This window comes from Porites lutea, chromosome 14 (genome assembly GCF_958299795.1).
Source record: "Porites lutea chromosome 14, jaPorLute2.1, whole genome shotgun sequence".
Lineage (NCBI taxonomy): Eukaryota > Metazoa > Cnidaria > Anthozoa > Scleractinia > Poritidae > Porites > Porites lutea.
The window spans coordinates 21,713,765-21,728,087 of NC_133214.1; the positions used below are offsets into that span (position 1 = coordinate 21,713,765).

The window sequence follows — 14,323 nt, forward strand, 5'->3', positions numbered from 1 at the left end:
GGAAAACAGATATCCCTAGTGATATGTGTTCCCCCACCTGGAAAAGACATATTTCCAGTGATAAGTGCTCCCCTACCTTAAAATTACATATCCCTAGTAATATGTTTTTCCCCTACCAGGAAACACATATCCCTAGTGATATGTGTTCCCCCAGCTGGGAAACACATATCACTAGGTATATGTGTTCCCCCACCTGGAAAAAACGTATCCCTGGTGATATGTGTTTCACCACCTGGGGAACACATATCCCTAGTGATATGTGTTCCCCCACCTGGGAAACACATATCCCTAGTGAGATGTGTTCCCCTTCCTGGGATAGACATATCCCTAGTGCTACGTGTTCTCCCACCTGGGAAACATGTATCCCTTAAGTGATATGTGTTCCCCCACCTGGGAAACACATATCCCTAGTAATATGTGTTCCCCCAGCTGAGAAACACGTATCCCTAGTGATATGTGTTCTTCCATCTTGGAAACACATTTTCCTTGTGATATGTGTTGCCCCACCTGGGAAACACGTATCCTTAGTAATATGTGTTCCCCACCTGTTAAACACATGTCCCTAGTGATACGTGTTGCCCCACCTGGGAAACACATATCCTTAGTAATATGTGTTCCCCCACCTGGGAAACACATGTCTCTAGTGATATGTGTTCCCCTACCTGGGAAACACGTATCCCTAGTGATATGTGTTTTCCTTACCCGGGAACACATATCCCTAGTGAGATGTGTTCCCCCTTCCTGGGATAGACATATCCCTAGTGATACGTGTTCTCCCACCTGGGAAACATGTATCCCTTAAGTGATATGTGTTTCCCCACCTGGGAAACACATATCCCTAGTAATATGTGTTCCCCCAGCTGAGAAACACGTATCCCTAGTGATATGTGTTCTTCCATCTTGGAAACACATTTCCCTTGTGATATGTGTTGCCCCACCTGGGAAACACGTATCCTTAGTAATATGTGTTCCCCACCTGTTAAACACATGTCCCTAGTGATATGTGTTGCCCCACCTGGGAAACACATATCCCTAGTGGCATGTGTTTCCCTTACCCGAAAAAAACATATCCCTAGTAATATGTGTTCCCCCACCTGGGAAAGACGTATTTCTAGTGATAAGTGTTTCCCCACCTTGGAAACACATATCCCTAGTGATATGTGTTGTCCCACCTGGGAAACACGTATCGCTAGTGTTATGTGTTCACCTACCTGGGAAACACATATCCCTAGTGTTATGTGTTTTCCTACCTGGGAAACACATGTCCCTAGTGATATGTGTTCTTCCACCTTGGAAACACATATCCCTGGTGATATGTGTTCCCCTACTTGGGAAACACATATCCCTAGTGTTAGGTGTTTTCCTACCTGGGAAACACATGTCCCTAGTGATACGTGTTTCCCCTACCAGGGAACACATATCCCTGGTGATATGTGTTTCCCCTATCAGGCAACACATATCTCTAGCAACATGTGTTTCCCTTACTCGAAAACACATATCCCCAGGGATATTTGTTTCCCCTTCCCCTGAACACATATTCCTAGTGAAACGTGTTTCCCCACCTCGGAAACACATATTCCTAGTGAAACGTGTTTCCCCACCTCGGAAACACATATCTCTAGAGATATGTGTTTTCTCTACCCTGGAAGACATATGAATAGTGATATGTTTTTCCCCTACCCGGCAATACATATCTCTAGTGACATGTGTTTCCCTTAACTTAAACACATATCCCTAGTGATATGTGTTTCTCCTTCCCAGGAACACATATCCCTAGTGATATGTGTTTCCCCTATTTGGGAAAACTTATCTCTAGTGATATGTTTTTCCCCTACCCGGGAACACATATCCCTAGTAATATGTGTTTCCCCTACCCGGGAGCACTTATTCCTAGTGATATGTGTTTTCCTTACTTTTGCACAGATATCCCTATTGATATGTGTTTTCCCTACCCGGGAACACATGTTGTTAGTGATATGTGTTTCCCCACCTGAGAATCACATATCCCGGGTGATATGTGTTTTTCCCTACTCGGGAAGACATATCCCTAGTGGTATGTTTCCCCCTACCAGGGAAAACATTTTCTTTGAACTTTGATTTTGGACTCTAGTATAGTTCTTACGAGTCAGCTTGTGCAGGCGATTTGATCGATCCTTCACTCGAGTACGATCAATTCAGGAGAAGAGTTTAATAATTTTTTTCACAGTTGCCTTCCTTGTAAGTTTTGACTTGGACAAACATCTTAAGAAGAGTCTTTTTTCGTAAGTTAATTCGTCGTTAATTTTGGAAAATATGCAAAAATGCGACTATTTGAAGTGCATATTTTTATAGGCTAGAAACGATTCTTTTTATGTAAAAGATCCCCAAACATTTTTTCAAGCTCATTTTTGCCCAAAAACCGCAAATTAAAAAAATTGAATTTTTTGACCAAAGTCATAACAATCGTTTTGTTTCTCTGCTTGATTGGTCATTCCAATCATTTTTGTGAACTTTGATTTTGGACTTTAATATAGTTCTTACGCGTCAGCTTGTGCAGGACATTTGATGACTTTGATCGATCCTTCACTCAAGTAAGATAAATTCAAGAAAAGAGAACAATTCAAAGTTGTTGCAGTTGCCTTCCTCTCAAGTTTCATTTCGTTTGACTTGGACAAACATCTTGAGAAGAGTCTTTTTTGGTAAGTTAATTCATTTTTTTATTTTTTAATGAATATTTAGATCTTTGGGCCCGTTTCTCGAAAGTCCCGCCGTTATTAACGGGCCTGCGAAGCTGTTGTTGATTACGTGTAAGGTAGAGTTCAGTAGCTGGGCATCTAACATGTTGAAACTATCAGTTAATGAAACAAAATGGAGTAGTTTGCTAGCCAGGACCCACGATGTTATTCTCTATATTTCGATTTGAATATTTGATTTCCGTCCCGAAAAGTTACTTGTACTTTCGAGAAACTGGCCCATGAACATGCTGAGTCGTGGCGATTATGTTAAGATTAACGTACAACCTTTTTGGGATTTTATGAGAGTTTCTAAACAGAGAAATAACACCTAAAAAAGGACGGTAAAAGCAAAGGAAATAAGTAAGATAATGTCTGTGGACAGTCTCGTATTTCTTCGCAAATACTGAGGTACACGCCCGACAGAGTGGTCTATCATGTCTTTAAAAAAGTGGTCATCTTCATGCGCCAACAGAGACAAGAACAACAACGACGACGTCAGTGGAAATAGCCTGAATTTCATCCGATTGCTTCGAGTCGTTTTATCCACTCAGCGACGACGTTACTGAGGGAGTAATAAGGACTGGAGGTAATTGGATGAAATTCAGGCTACAGTGAAAACGTCTCAACTCACGCTCCATGAAGGCATCGTGTGCCCGCCTAAAAACGCGAAAACTATAAAAAGTAACCGGGAATTAATAAATTTGCAATAGATAACAAATCAACATTATCCCAAATACTGCTGATCATACCATCATCACGGTCACATCATAGGACTTTAGATTTACCTTAGCCTGTGCTTACAAACTCGCTATAATTTTATGGCGAGGCATGTGAGCCGCGAGAGAACACGCGAGTTACCGCCCCTCGCACTCGCGTTTCCTTTCGCGTGCTGCTCTCGCGTGACTTCTCGCGACTTCCCCAAATGGAGAGCTTGCTCGCAGACTAGACTTACCGTAACTAACCGACTTTGTTTACAGCTGCTTCATAATTGGCCGTGCAAGGTGGTACATTCAATAAGTTAATCAATCAATTAGTCTCGTCATTTTCTTTAACGGTCACTTAAGATCACTTTTGAAATAGTATGTTGAATAGCATACGAAACGTCAGGTTTATAAAAATGCGAAAACTCACAATGTTTATCACCGCTGATTGTGTTTTATTTTTGATCAACGGCCCTGTATATATACACTACCAAAAATTTTAGTTGCCTTATGTTTTCTGCAAAGTTGGCCTGTATATAGCAATCACCCTGTATTTAACGGTCACTTTGCCATTTCTCTGGGGTGACCGTTGTACAAAGGTTTGACTGTATTACATTTTCGTTGTCTTACAGCAAAATGAGGCTTCTGTTGTTGATTTCTTTGATCTCTGCCTGGCTGTTCTTCCTGGTGACAGCTCGCGGCTTTGCAGTTCACTTTGTTCATCGTCAGGAATTGATTGAGGAAATTGACGGCGTGAGAGATGATCCTGCTATGGATTCAGACGCAAAGAGCAGATTCGGGAACCAGAGCTGTCGTAAAAAGGGAGAGAGTTGTACGTTAATGTTCCAGTGCTGTTCCCTTTGGTGTAATCCCTTGAGATATAAATGCACTTAATATGAAACCTGTAAAAATAAACTTGTTCTTACTGATCTTTAAGGCGTACAAACAGTTTGAGTAATTCAAGAACAGAAAACTAAGAGAAAATTATCGCAGCTGTAAATTAATGATTAATAAAGGAGAGGTGGAGTGTTTGTATCTTAATAAAACAAAGGAGTCCACCAAACGTTCAGCAGGATTCTAACTCAAAATTGTTTTCTTTTGTTTTATAAGAATGACAGACTCGTTGATTGACACGGGCTCAAAATGCTTGTTGAACATATCAAAATGCAAAACAGAGTCCGACTGTTGGTCGAAGTGTCAAGGGTCGAGAGTCGATTTTTTGACTAAAATTATGGGTTAACCCCTTTGGAAAATATGCAAAAATGCGACTATCTGAAGTGCATATTTTTATAGGCTAGAAACGATTCTTTTCTATCTAAAAGATCCCCAAACATTTTTTCAAGATCATTTTTGCCGCAAAACAGAAAATGAAAAACTTCAATTTTTTGACTAAAATCATGGGTTAACCCCTTTCGAAAATATGCAAAAATGCGACTATCTGAAGTGCATATTTTTGATTCTTTTCTATCTAAAAGTTTCCCGAACATTTTTTCAAGATAATTTTTGCCCCAAAACAGAAAATGAAAAAAATTCAATTTTTTTACCAAAATCATGACAATCGTTTGGTTTCTCTGCTTGATTGGTCATGTGAATCATTTTTGTGAACTTCGATTTGCGTCAGCTTGTGCCGGCCATTTGATCGATCCTTCACTCGAGTACGATCAATTCAAAGTTGCTTCAGTTGCCTTCCTCTCAAGTTTCATTTCGTTTGACTTGGACAAACATCTTGAGAAGAGTCTTTTTGGTAAGTTAATTCATTTTTCTATTTTTTAATGATTATTTAGATCTTTGGGCCCGTTTCTCGAAAGTCCCGATTATTAACGGGCCTGCAAAGCTGTTGTTGATTACGTGCAAGGTAGAGTTCAGTAACTGGGCATCTAACATGTTGAAAGTGTCAGTTAATGAAACAAAATGGAGTAGTTTGCTAGCCAGGACCCACAATGTTATTCTCTATATTTCGATTTGAATATTTGATTTCAGTCCCGAAAAGTTACCTGTACTTTCGAGAAACTGGCCCATAAACATGCTGAGTCGTGGCGATTATGTTAAGATCAACGTACAACCTTTTTGGGATTTTATGAGAGTTTCTAAACAGAGAAATAACATCTAACAAAGGACGGTAAAAGCAAAGGAAATAAGTAAAGATATTGTCTGTGGACAGTCTCGTATTTCTTCACAAATACTGAGGTACACGCCCGACAGAGTGGTCTATCATGTCTTTAAAAAAGTAGTTATCTTCATGCGCCAACAGAGACAAGAACAACAAGGACGACGGCAGTGAAAATAGCCTAAATTTCATCCGATTGCTTCGAGTCGTTTTCTCCTCTCAGCAACGACGTTACTGAGGGAGTAATAAGGACTCGAAGTAATCGGATGAAATTCAGGCTACAGTGAAAACGTCTCAACTCACGCTCCATGAGGGCATCGTGTGCTCGCCTAAAAACGCGAAAAATATAAAAAGTAACCGGGAATTAATAAATTGGCAATAGATAACAAATCAACATTATCCAAAATTCTGCTGATCATACCATCATCACGGTCACATCATGGAACTTTAGATTTACCTTAGCCTGTGCTTACAAGCTCTCTATAATTTTATGGAGAGGCATGTGAGCCGCGAGAGAACACGCGAGTGAGCGCCCCTCGCACTCGCGTTTCCTTTCGCGTGCTGCTCTCGTGTGACTTTTCGCGACTTCCTCAAATGGAGAGCTTGCTTGCAGACTAGACTTACCGTAACTAACCGCTTTTGTTTACCGCTGCTTCATAATTGGTTGTGCAAGGTGGTACAATCAATTAGTTAATCAATCAATTAGTTGCCTGCGTAAAGACGTCTCCGTCCCTTTTCCGCTTGCAACAAAGGAAATAGGAGACGTCTGCACGAAGGCAATCAATTAGTCTTGTCATTTTCTTTAACAGCCACTTAAGATCACTTTTGAAATAGTATGTTGAATAGCATACGAAACGTCAGGTTTATAAAAATGCCAAAACTCACAATGTTTATCACCGCTGTTTGTGTTTTATTTTTGATCAACGGCCCTGTATATATACACTACAAAACATTTTAGTTGCCTTATGTTTTCTGCAAAGTTGACCTGTATATAGTAATAACCTTCTATTTAACGGTCACATTGCCGTTTCCCCAGGGTGACTGTTGTACAACCTCGTCCCCAGGGCCTTTCCCTTAAAAAATGGAAAAGCCCTGGGGAAAGCGAAAAGCCCTGGGGACGAGGGTGACTGTGTACAAAGGTTTGACTGTGTTACATTTTCGTTCTCTTACAGAAAAATGAGGCTTGTGTGGGTGATTTCTTTGATCTCTGCCTGGCTGTTCTTCCTAGTGACTGCTCGCGGCTTTGTAGTTCACTTTGTTCATCGTCAGGAATTGATCGAGGAAATTGACGGCGTGAGAGATGATCCTGCTATGGATTCAGACGCAAAGAGCAGATTCAGGAACCAGAACTGTCGTGAAAAGGGAGAGCGGTGTTGGTCTATATTCCAGTGCTGTTCCCATTGGTGTACTCCCACGAACTTTACATGCACTTAATATGAAACTTTTATACAAAAACCTGCAAAAATAAACTTGTTCTTACTGATCTTTAAGGCGTAAAAACAATTTGAGAAATTCAAGAACAGGAAACTAAGAGAAAATTATCGCAGCTGTAAACTAAGGATTAATAAAGGAGAGGTGGAGTGTTTGTATCTTAATAAAACAAAGGAGTCCAGCAAACGTTCAGCAGGATTCTAACTCAAAATTGTTTTCTTTTCTTTTATAAGAATGACAGACTCGTTGATTGACACGGCTAAAAATGCTTGTTGAACATATCAAAATGCAAAACGGAGTTCGACTGTTGGTCGAAGTGTCGAGGGTCGAGAGTCGATTTTTTGACTAAAATCATGGGTTAACCCCTTTGGAAAATATGCAAAAATGCGACTATCTGAAGTACATATTTTTATAGGCTAGAAACGATTCTATCTAAAAGATCCCCAAAAATATATTTTCAAGATCATTTTTGCCCAAAAACCGAAAATGAAAAAAAATTCAATTTTTTGACCAAAGTCAATGACAATCGTTTGGTTTTTCTGCTTGATTGGTCATTCCAATCATTTTTGTGAACTTTGATCTTGGAATTTAATATAGTTCTTACGCGTCAGCTTGTGCAGGCCATTTGATCGATCCTTCACTCGAGTACGATCAATTCAAGAGAAGAGATCAGTAATTTCAAAGTTGTTTCACAGTTGCCTTCCTCTTAAGTTTCATTTCGTTTGACTTGGACAAACATCTTGAGAAGAGTCATTTTGGTAAGTTAATTAATTTTTCTTTTTTTTTTTAATGATTATTTAGATCTTTGGGCCCGTTTCTCGAAAGTCCCGCCGTTATTAACGGGCCCGTAAAGCTGTTGTTGATTACGTGCAAGGTAAAGTTCAGTAGCTGGGCATCTAACATGTTGAAACTGTCAGTTAATGAAACAAAATGGAGTAGTTTGCTAGCCAGGACCCACGATGTTATTCTCTATATTTCGATTTGAATATTTGATTTCGGTCCCGAAAAGTTACCTGTACTTTCGAGAAACTGGCCCATGAACATGCTGAGTCGTGGCGATTATGTTAAGATCAACGTACAACCTTTTTGGGATTTTATGAGAGTTTCAAAACAGAGAAATAACATCTAACAAAGGACGGTAAAAGTAAAGGAAATAAGTAAAGATAATGTCTGTGGACAGTCTCGTATTTCTTCGCAAATACTGAGGTACACGCCCGACAGAGTGGTCTATCATGTCTTTAAAAAAGTAGGTATCTTCATGCGCCAACAGAGACAAGAACAACAAGGACGACGGCAGTGGAAATAGCCTGAATTTCATCCGAAGGCTTCGAGTCGTTTTCTCCTCTCCGCAACGACGTTACTGAGGGAGTAATAAGGACTGGAGGTAATTGGATGAAATTCAGGCTACAGTGAAAACGTCTCAACTCACGCTCCATGAAGGCATCGTGTGCTCGCCTAAAAACGCGAAAAATATAAAAAGTAACCGGAAATTAGTAAATTGGCAATAGATAACAAATCAACATTATCCAAAATTCTGCTGATCATACCATCATCACGGTCACATCATGGGATTTTAGATTTACCTCAGCGGCCTGTGCTAACAAGCTCTCTATAATTTTATGGCGAGGCAAGTGATTCGCGAGAACACGCGAGTGAGCGGCCCTCGCACTCGCGTCTCCTTTCGCGTGCTGCTCTCGCGTGACTTCCCCAAATGGAGAGCTTGCTCGCAGACTAGACTTACCGTAACTAACCGACTTTGTTTACAGCTGCTTCATAATTGGCTGTGCAAGGTGGTACAATCAATAAGTTAATCAATCAATTAGTCTCGTCATTTAATTTTCTTTAACGGTCACTTAAGATCACCTTTGAAATAGTATGTTTGAATAGCATACGAAACTTTAGGTTTATAAAAATGCGAAAACTCACAATGTTTATCACCGCTGTTTCAGTGTGTTTTATGTTTGATCAACGGCCCTGTATATATACACTACCAAAAATTTTAGTTGCCTTATGTTTTCTGCAAAGTTGACCTGTATATAGCAATCACCCTGTATTTAACGGTCACTTTGCCATTTCCCTGGGGTGACCGATGTACAAAGGTTTGACTGTATTACATTTTCGTTGTCTTACAGCAAAATGAGGCTTCTGTTGGTGATTTCTTTGATCTCTGCCTGGCTGTTCTTCCTAGTGACTGCTCGCGGCTTTGCGGTTCACTTTGTTCATCGTCAGGAATTGATCGAGGAAATTGACGGCGTGAGAGATGATCCTGCTATGGATTCAGACGCAAAGAGCAGATTCAGGAATCAGAGCTGTAAAATAAAGGGACAGATGTGTTCTTCTTTAATCGAGTGCTGTTCCCTTTGGTGTGATATCATTACAGATAAATGCCATTAATATGAAACTTTTATACAAAAACCTGTAAAAATAAACTTGTTCTTTTCTGATCTTTAAGGCGTACAAACAGTTTGAGTAATTCAAGAACAGGAAACTAAGAGAAAATTATCGCAGCTGTAAACTTATGATTAATAAAGGAGAGGTGGAGTGTTTGTATCTTAATAAAACAAAGGAGTCCACCAAACGTTTAGCAGGATTCTAACTCAAAATTGTTTTCTTTTCTTTTATAAGAATGACAGACTCGTTGATTGACACGGGCTCAAAATGCTTGTTGAACATGTCAAAATGCAAAACGGAGTCCGACTGTTGGTCGAAGTGTCGAGGGTCGAGAGTCGATTTTTTCTGTTTTAAAATTTATTTTAAAAGATCCCCAAAATTTCTTTAAAGATCATTTTTGCGATAAAGCAAAAACTGAAACAAAAATGCCATTTTTTGACCAAAAATCATGTGTTAACTCCTTTGGAAAATATGCAAAAATGCGACTATCTGAAGTGCATATTTTCATCAGCAAGATTTGTTTCATTTTTATCTGTCCATTGCAAAAAGATTCCCTAACATTATTTAAAGATTAGTTGCCATTTTTTTAAACAAAATCATGGGTTAACCCCTTTGGAAAAAAAAATGCAGCTATCTGAAATGCATATTCTTAAACGCTAAAAACGATTATTTTCTTTTGAAAAGATCCCCAAACATTATTTCAAGATCATTTTTGCCCAAAAACAGAAAATAAAAAAATGCCATTTTTTTGACCAAAATCATGGGTTAACCCCTTTGAAAAAAATGCAATAATGCGACTATCTGAAGTACATATTTTTAAAGGCGGGAAAAGATTCCTTTCGATCTAAAAGATCCCCAATTATTATTTCAAGATAATTTCAGCCCAAAAAAGGTAATTGAAAAAATTCTACTTTTTCACCAAAATCATGGGTTAATCCCTTTGGAAAATATGCAAAAAAAAGCAAGTATCTAAATGCGAGGGCCAATTCCAAGTACAAGCCCCCCGGGGGGCTTATATTCGAAGGGGCGATTTAACGGAGGGTTTTTTGTGTTACGATTTTGGGGGGCTTATATTTGGAGGGGCTTATTTTCGGAATTTTACGGTATTTAAAAATGCGACTATCTGAAGTGCATATTTTTAAAGGCTAGAAACGATTCTTTCCAAGTAAAAGATTCCTAAGCATTATTTAAAGTTCATTTTTGAGCAAAAAACGAAACTGAAAAAAATTCCTTTTTTTATACCATAACCATGGGTTAACCCATTTGGAAAAAATGGAAAAATGCGATTATCCGAAGTGCATATTTTTATGGGCTCGAAACGATTCTTTTCCAACTAAAAGATACCTAAACATTATTTCAAGGTCATTTTTGCACAAAAAGAAACCGAAAAAAATTCTGTTTTTCACCATAATCATGGGTTAACCCCTTTGGAAAATATCCAAAAATGCGACCATCTGAAGTCCAAATTTTCAAAAGTTAAAAAACTATTCTTTAGTGTCGAAAAGATCCTCAGACTTTATTACATGATCATTTTTTCCTAAAAACAGAAAATGTAAAAAATGCCATTTTTTGAGCGAGATCATGGGTTAATCCCTTTGGATAACATTCAAAACTGGACTATCTGAAGTGCATATTTTTATAGGCTAGAAACGATTCTTTTCGAACTAAAAGATCCCCAAACATTATTTGAAGGCCATTTTTGCGCAAAAACAGAAAGCGGAAAAAATTCCGTTTTTTGACCATAATCATGGGTTAACCCCTTTGGAAAATATTCAAAAATGCGACTATCTGAAGTGCAAATTTTTAAAGGCTAGAAATGATTCTTTTTATTCCAAGGATCCCCAAACACTATTTCAAGATGATTTTTGCCCTAAAACAGAAAATTTTAAAAATGCCATTTTTTGACTAAAATCATGGGTTAACCCCTTTGGAAAATATAAATATCCAAAAATGAGACTATCCAAAGTGAAAATTTTTAAAGGTTAAAAACGATTCTTTTGTGTCGAAAAGATCCCCAAACATTATTTCAAGATGATTTTTGTCCCAAAACAGAAAATGTAAAAAATACCATGTTTTGACCATAATCATAGGTTAACCCCTCTGGAAAATATGCAAAAATGCGACTATCTGAAGTACATATTTCTATAGGCTAAAAACGATTCTTTCGAAAGTAAAAGATCCTCAAACATTATTTTAAGGTCATTTTTGCGCGAAAAACAAAACTGAAAAAAATTCCGTTTTTTCACCATAATCATGGGTTAATCCTTTTGGAAAAAATGGAAACTTGCGAAAGGCTAAAAACGATTCTTTTCTGTCTAAAAAAATCTCCAAACGGTATTTCAAGATCATTTTTGCCCCAAAACAGAAAATTTTAAAAATACCATTTTTTGACGAAAATCATGGGTTAACCCCTTTGGAAAATATGCAAAATTGGACTATCTGAAGTGCATATTTTTATAGGCTAGAAATGATTCTTTTCGAACTAAAAGATCCCCAAACATTATTTCAAGGCCATTTTTGCTCAAAAACAGAAAGCGAAAACAATTCCGTTTTTTGACCATAATCATGGGTTAACCCCTTTGGAAAACATGCAAAAATGCGACTATCTGAAGCGCAAATTTTTAAACGTTATAAACGATTCTTTCCTGTCGAAAAGATCTCCAAACGGTATTTCAAGATCATTTTTGCCCAAAAACAGAAAATGTAAAAAATGCCATTTTTTGGACCAAAAATCATGGTTTAAGCCCTAACGAAAATATGCAAAAAATGCGACTATCTGAAGTGCAAATTTTTAAAAGTTAGAAACTATTCTTTACTGTAGAAAAAATCCTCAAACTTTATGTCAAGATCATTTTTGCCCAACCACAGAAAATGTAAAAAATGCCATTTTTTGACCAAAATCATGGGTTAACCCCTTTGCAAAATATGCAAGATTGCGACTATCTGAGGTTTAAATTTTTAAAGGTTAGAAACAATTCTTTTCCATCTAAAAGATCGCTAATCATTATTTAAGGAACATTTTTTCCCAAAAACAGATACTGAAAAAATTTTGTTTTTTGACCATAATCATGGGTTAACCTCTTTCGAAAATACCGCAAAATGACGACTGTCTGAAGACCTTTTTTAAGGCTATAAACGATTCTTTTTTGTCGAAAAGATCCCCAAACATTCGTTCAAGATGCTTTTTGCCTAAAAACAGAAAATGTAAAAAATGCCATTTTTTGACCAAAATCATGGGTTAACCCCTTTGGAAAATATATAAAAGTGTGACTACCTGAAGTGCATATTTTTATAGGCTGGAAACAATTTTTTTCAAAAAGAAAGATCCCCAAATATTATTTCTAGGTCATTTTTGCGGAAAAACAGAAACCGAAAAAAAATCCTTTTTTTGACCATTATCATAAGTTAACCTCTTTGGAAAATATAAAAAAATGCGACAATTTGAAGTGCAAATCTTTAAATGCTATAAACGATTCTTTTCTGTCAAGAGCCATGTGGCTCTTGTTTCTGTCGAAAAGATCCCCAAACATTATTTCAAGGTGATTTTTACCCCAAATCAGTAAATGTAAAAAATGAGATTTTCTGACTTAAATCATGGGTTAACCCTTTTGGAAAATATGAAAAAATGCAACAATCTGAAGTGCAAATCTTTAAAGGCTAAAAACGATTCTTTCGTGTCGAAAAGATCCCCAAACATTATTTCAAGATGAATTTTACCCCAAAACAGAAAATGTAAAAAATGCCATTTTTTGACCAAAATCATGAGTTAACCCCTTTGGAAGATATGGAAAAATGCGACTATCTGAAGTGGATATTTTTAAAGGCTAGAAATGATTCTCTTCTCTACTGGACCACTTTTGCGCGACATGGTGACAGGTTTTGGAAATCATCTAAGTCCTCCCTTCATCTCGTCCTTGGTTTTCCTCAGTTCCTTATATGTCCTCGGCGCGTCATGAACGTAATGCTGATTGTCCAACGGTTGTCTGTTCTTCTCGCCAAATAACCAGCCCAGTTCCATTTGAGTGTGCTTATTATTACCATGATATCTGGTACTTTGGTTTCTTCTCGGATCCAATGAGCTGTTTTGCGATCTCGCCATGATTCTTCTCATGCGCTCTCTGCATAGTTCTGAGTTTCAAGATTTGTTGTTTCGTATGATTTCAGGTCACATATCCGTAAGTGACTGTTAGTAAGATGCACTGATCGTAAACCTAACGTTTGAGAACGATCGGAATGTCTTTGAAGACAGCACTCGCTCGAGTATGCGTATATGTGAAGTAAACAACAAATATACACCAATGAAAAAAATATATATACAGCAATGAAGGTAGCCCGAGAAAATAGCCGACATTTGGCGACGCCACCACTGGTTTTCCCGCCAAATGACGTCTGAGAAACGAGCACAGAAATTCTATACTGATGACGCGTCACTATCCAGATCTGGGTAGTGCTTCTCATTGGTTGAATCAAATTTCCCACGTGGCACGACCAATCAGAAGCACTACCCAGATCTGGGTAGTGACGCGTCATCACTATGGAATTTCTGCGCTCGTTTCTCAGAGGTCATTTGGCGGGGAAACCAGTGGTAGCGTTGCAAAATGTCGGCTGTTTTCTCAGGTTACAATGAAGGAAAACATTTTTAATTTCAATTTTTTGAACTAATGTACAAAGTTCCAACTGTTAAATACTGGTTACGTTAAGTTTAGTCATAGTGTCTAAGCATATACGTTTATTTTTGGAGGGCTTGACATGAACCATCCCTGCTATACGATATAGCCAACTAGTGTACGTGTAATCTGCGAATAAGTCAAGTTTTCTCAGTCTTTTCCAAAGCAAGGCTATCACTCACGTACCCAACCAAGAACACAGGCTAATAGCCAAGGGCATATTATACAGTTCGCAACCCTGGCTGGAGGTGTACATTCTAAAGTCAATCTTAATTTATGTCGCCAAAACTTATAACCTATTCTGGGTCAACT

The 14,323-nt window shown here is 38.1% G+C and overlaps 2 long non-coding RNA genes across 3 annotated transcripts; both read left to right on the forward strand.

Moving 5' to 3' along the window:
- Window positions 1-2,393: 2,393 nt before the first annotated feature.
- Window positions 2,394-9,556, forward strand: LOC140924772 (uncharacterized). Of its 2 annotated transcripts, none has more exons than XR_012164338.1 (2): window positions 2,394-2,678; window positions 9,086-9,556. It is a non-coding gene; the product is annotated as an uncharacterized lncRNA (long non-coding RNA). The 2 variants fall into 2 exon arrangements; XR_012164337.1 differs by lacking the exon at window positions 9,086-9,556 and adding an exon at window positions 4,048-4,490.
- LOC140924774 (uncharacterized) lies at window positions 5,060-7,145 on the forward strand. The gene is made up of 2 exons (XR_012164339.1): window positions 5,060-5,159; window positions 6,695-7,145. It is a non-coding gene; the product is annotated as an uncharacterized lncRNA (long non-coding RNA).
- Window positions 9,557-14,323: the final 4,767 nt, after the last annotated feature.